Below are 6,094 nucleotides of genomic sequence, written 5' to 3'. Positions count from 1 at the left end.
CCCACCTCAGTCTCCTCTTCTCCAGGCTGAACAGACCAAGTGACCTCAGCCACTCCTCATAAGGCTTCCCCTCAAGGCCTTTTCCCATCCTTGTTACCCTCCTTTGGACACTCTCTAACAGTTTAATGTCTTTTTTATGTTGTGGCACCCAAAAATGCCCCCAGCACTCAAGGTGAGGCTGCCCCAGTGCAGAGCAGAGGGGACAATCCCCTCCCTTACCCAGCTGGTGATGCTGTGCCTGATGCCCCCCAGGACATGCTTGGCCCTCCTGGCTGCCAGGGCACTGCTGACTCAGATTCAACTTTGTGTTGACCAGGACCCCCAGGTCCCTTCCCACAGCACTGCTTTCCAGCATCTCATTCTCAGTCTGTCTGTATATTCAGGGTTGCCTCATCCCAGGCACAGAATCCAGCAATTTCTGTGTTAAACTTGATATTGTTGGTAATTGCTCAGCCCTCTAATTTGTCAAGGTCTTTCTGCTGGACCTCTCTGCCCTTGAGGGAGTCAACAGCTCCTCCCCTGAGTATCTCTTCCAGTCCTGCATCCAAATGGTTTATGAAGATGTTGAAGAGCACAGGCCCTAAAATTGTGCTAGCTTTAGCCATAACCTGAACTGATGTGACACAAACCGGCTCATGCCCATACAATGTTTAAGTACACTGGTGAGAATTTAACATGTTCTAGTTCCTGACACTCAGCCTCAAAGGTAGCTCATTGGTCAACTGAGTGAAAAGTGGCAACCAATGCCCGTAACTTCTCATCTTGTTCTTTACCTGTTTTCCCAGGTTCCATTAATCCTGCTACTCAGCTTTGCAGACAGCTAATTCTCTACAACATCTCCTATTTCAGTTGGTGCTAGGCACAAAGAAGTATCTTCCTCTGTACCCTCTTTGTTAACCAAAAAGGAAGAGTGGGAATAAAGTATTTTGTATATTGAAATTACATTTGCCCCTTGTCCAACATCTGGTATAGCAGGCACATGACTGGAGGCTGTGACTTCCAGATACCATCATTATTCCAGTAATTAACAATCATTGCAGATTTCAGCAATGACTTCCTCTTACCTGCAAATGCTTTCACATTCCAATATAAAGGTAAAATCTTTAGTAAATGTGGCAATGAACTTTTGTCTCTCACTTATTTTTTGAGCTGTTACAGTCGGTTGTGTTGACTCTTCATATGTCCAAGAAAGGCAAGATGGGGGAGAACAAAGCTATCCTATGTTCACATCTTATCAAAGTATGAACTTTATATGCATCAATGGCTGTATCATGAACCAGAAACCAAAATGACACATTTCCAGAAACTAGGAAAACCCTTCATATAACTTTCATGCCTTTTATCTAGCTTGATAACAAAGCTAGTTTGTAACTTATAAATTGCTCTGACACAACCAGGAGAGTTTATTATCTCACTTTTAAAGTTATTGAAAATAGGAATCATGTAGTTATTCAGTCACCATCTTCGTAAAAAGCCTTGTGAAGATGATTGTTAAAGTTCTTCAAAGTCAGCTAAACCTTGCAATAAGAGCAGAGCAAAAAGTTCTGCTAAGGCTGAAGGTGGCAAAATTTTCTAATTCACCCAGTTTTCACTTTAATAAGAAGCTTTAAAGCAGCTTTTGTTATTTCCCAAGGCTTCTTAAAAGTTGTTTTAATAAACACTTTTCTGTTGTGAATCTTTTCATCTATCTTACATCTTCAGAAATTATCAACCTTAACTTCTCTCAAAAAATCTTCATTAAGTCTCACTGTTATTTCTAGCTTGGACCTCTCTTTCCTGTTTAGTGTTTTTAATCATTGATTCCACAGAGACTAGCTTTGAGGATTTGTTTTTTCTCCATTTTGGGTCACACCAGGACTACTTCTGTGAAATTCAATTAGAACCTTATAACAGGTCCCTATAAACCTCATCACTTCAAAAAACAAACAGTAAGATCTTGAAAGAAGCACTCCGTGACTGCCAGAAGGCATTTATTAGCACTTTGTCAGAAAAGCATATTTGTTTTGGGTAGATCAATCAAATCTACTTCAAATGACAAGTCCTTGAGCTCTGAATAGTGTGGACCTAATATTCAGATTTTATTTTAAAAAAATATACCACACTTCATCTTAGCATGAAAGACTACAGAATGAGCTGACTATTAAATGCAAAATTATTGCTTCAGAACATTTACTTTTACCTTCAACGTTAGGCAAAGGCTTGTTCTCAGAATATTTACTTTGTCACCTTGATCTGGACCACCAGAATAGCCATTAAGGCTTAGCAAATGATTGCTTTTCCTTTCTCAAGTCATCATTTCCCAAGCATGTCTTTTCAAGCTACAGAAAGCACTGACTGATTTGACACATTTAAGGCATGCTTGCATTAGGAGAACCTACAATAGAATAATTGTATCAATGTCCTTTAAGATTTCCAGCATCCCAAGTCTCACATTACAACTGCACAGAGCATCTACTCTGGGAGATTTCAGTGGTATTACTAATCACACTGGTGAAAATTTCACCTCAACAGCTATGCTGCTATCAAGTAGGTCATCTTGAGATTTTTTTCTTGATGTCCAAACTGCCTAAAGATGAGAAAGAGGCAATCAAAGAGAAAGACTTTTAAATAGCACTAACAATCTAAATTAGTTGTGAGAAAGAACCAGCAACGTTGCAGTGAAAAATGGAATCTATTTACCAGCAAGTTTCAAAATAATAAGAGGCAAATATAATATTTTTACCATTTGGGCTAGATATTTCTATTAGCTTCAGATGTCTTTTCGGTAATTTTATTTTTGTCACACAAACTGTAAACCATGAACAGTTTCAGGAAACAAGATCATATTGTCTTGATAGTTGTTAAGACATTTATTTGGGTTATGGCAAAAGTTTTCCTGCAAATTAGAACAGAGTTAAATCCAAGTTGCTTGACAACCCAACCATTCTGTAGAATGCCTTACATCTTGTCCCTTGTGTACTTTATGTGCCCTATGAAACACTCAAGAGAATCTCAGTGCTATTTACTACTGTATTGGACTACCATGGTTTTGGTAGTGGGGGGAATACAGGGATGGCTTCTCTGAGAAGCAGCCAGAAGCTTCTTCCATGTCCAACAGAGCCAATCCCTGGCAGCTCCAAGAATGGATGTGCTGCTGGCCAAGGCTGGGCCAATTAGAAATGGTGGTGATGCCTCTGTGATAATATATTTAAGGAGGGGAAAAAAAAAAGTTATTGTGCAGATGTAATTGTGGCCAGAGTGGAGTGAGAACATGTGAAAGGAGCAGCCCTGCAGGCACTAAGGTCAGTGGAGAAGGAGGGGCAGGAGATGCTCCAAGCACTGGAGCTGAGATTCCTCTGCAGTCCGTGATGCAGCCCATGGTGAAGAAACTGTGCCCCACAGCCCATGAGGATGCAAAGATCCACCTGCAGCGTGTGGAGGAGACCCACGTTGGAGCAGGTGGATGACTGAGAAGGGGCTGTGAACCTGAGGGAGGCCTGTCTGGAGCAGGCTCCTGGCAGGAAGCTGCAGACTTGTGGAGAGAGGAGCCCATGCTGGAGCAGGTTTCCCAGTAGGACTTGTGACCTTGTAAGGGACCCATGCTGGTGCAGCCTGTGCCTGAAGCAAAGCACCCTGTGGAAGAGGGACACATGATGGAGCAGTTCATACAGATCTGTTGCCCATGAGATGGACTCACGTTGGAGAAGTTCATGGAGAACCACCTCCCGTGGGAGGGACCCCACTCTGGAGCAGGGAAATTACTTTTTTCCCTGAGTAGCAACAGGAACAATGGACAGTATGATGGACTGACCGAAACCATCATTTCCCATCTCCTGGTCTGCCAGGGTGAGAAAGAAGAGCTGGGAAGGAGGGAGGGGTGGGAGGAAGGTGTTTCTAAGATTTATTTTACTTCTCATCATCCTGGTCAGATTTTATTAGTAATAAATTCAATTAATATCCCCAGTTGGAGTCTGTTTTGCCTATGATGGTATTTGATGAGTGATGTCTCCCAGTCCTTGTCTCAACCCATGAATCCTTCATTATATTTTGTCTCTCTGTTCAGTTGCAGAGGGGAGTGATAGAATGGCTTTGGCAAGTGCCTGGCCCCCAGCCAGGGTAAACCCACTACAGCTATGTATCAAAAAAAAGAAAAAATCCAACGGGAGTAACAGACAATATAAAGAAATGATTAAGGCAATCACTCATTCCATGGGAGACCCAACTAAACTTTCTACCTGTTTCAAATATGACAAAAGGAAGAGTATAATTTAGGTTTTCAACATCCAATAATAGCTTTTAAATATCTATGGCCAACATATATCTGGTTTTGACTAGGAAATACATTTTTGACCAGAAAATACATTTTGATCTGTACACCTCACTGAGTGAAAGTTGCTTTGAAACTGTTAGGCTAGTATACAAAAAAAAACCCTCAAAAAACAACAAAAAACCCTCAAAACCTACAAACAGTCAGTTCCAATAAATTCCCATTTGAAATAAAGGGAAGCTGTCCAATAATTCCCAAGGAATTCTATCTTCTGAAATGTTTTACACCAGTGTAATTCTCGGTTCTTATTTTTACTTTTAGGCTCTAAGTCAGCTGAAATCACTGCACTCTAGTGACTGAGGATGTGAGACAATTTGAGTATTGTAATCATTCAAGAGTTCTGACTACACAGAAGTGTTTTAAAGTTGGGTGAATAGAGGTAGAGGGAGCATAATTATCCAGCACTTCCATCCAATGTATGTTTAACGTTTTCAGCAATATTCAAAGAACATGCATATTCTAATCAAGTGTCTTTCACTAAATGTCTTCAGGCCCACGCAGATGAAGACTCAATGCTTACTAAAATCAGTAGGAATTTATAGCTTGAATAAAAACTCAATACCTGATGCTCTGGATTATATTCCATAATGATTAGCCTAAGAAAAGAGCTAACAAGTAGCAGAGAAAGTTTAAACTCAAAAAAATCAGTCTCCTGGGGCCACTCTTCTAATCATTCATCTACCAGCTTTCACCTTAGAATTCTCAAATTCCTTGTTGTGTGGAAATCTGCAAAGAAATCTGTTAAGAGCTACTTCATAAAATATCTAGAGTTATTTTAGAGAGCTCTGTTGAAAGAAAATAAAATTAATCTTCACTGAAAAGGGCATGAGAGTCTTACAGTTCACACATCTCTGCTTCAGCAGTCATTTTCTTTTTCTGTTGAAGAACATCTGACTTTTTTATTATTTGCATTTGTCACCATTTTTATCACTGATAACTTTACATTTGTATTGGTGTCCTAAGTACAGTATAAAATATGAATTGTTTACACAGTCGCTGTTCAGATTATCATTGCTTTCCTTTTCACCTTAATGTCATCACAGATGTCACACCTTCCTTGCTAACCTGATGTTGATTTAATGACTTGACTTGCTCACAACAATAATGCCTCTTATCTTTCAAGCTGCTTAATGTAATTGTGTTAAGAATATCTGAAGTGACTGTGCAAGCAAATTAGAATTACCACATTAAGTTTTATGGTAAAAAATGATTACAGGAGTTTGAATGCCAAATTAATGAAGAATTTAAAGACTTTATATAGCCCCCAAATAACAAGCAGTTTTGCTAAATAGAGCAGCTAAGAATTAACATTCTTTAACTGTGGCTTTTACAGGGCTTCAGCAGGAAATTCACAAAATAATTCCAAACCTCTGATGCAAATGCCAGAATACACATTGAAAACTTGTCAATTCAATTAGAGACCTTCCCGAGGACAATGACCTGGATAGAAAAAACATTCTGACATTTTAACCAAAATAGCCAAAGTGACCGTCATCCTGGCAAATGGTAACTGAAAATGTCTCAAACCTGGACTGAGTTTCCCACGGACATCTATCATAACTTCCTTCTGTTCAGCCCTGATATCCTCGCCTCCATTTCTGCCAACTAACTAAAAGCTAACTTCTTGACATCCCCCAGTACCCCAGGAAGAACTCAGATCTCTCCAACAAATATAACCTTATGGTACAGTAGAAACATTCATTAGTCAAGAAACTAAAATGGAGATGTACAGGCAGTACTCTATCCATTCCTAAGGTGCATATATTTATGACAGTCAGAGAAGATGTA

This window comes from Corvus cornix, chromosome 2 (genome assembly GCF_000738735.6).
Source record: "Corvus cornix cornix isolate S_Up_H32 chromosome 2, ASM73873v5, whole genome shotgun sequence".
In the NCBI taxonomy this organism is placed as follows: domain Eukaryota; kingdom Metazoa; phylum Chordata; class Aves; order Passeriformes; family Corvidae; genus Corvus; species Corvus cornix.
Note: the sequence above shows the minus strand (reverse complement) of the source record.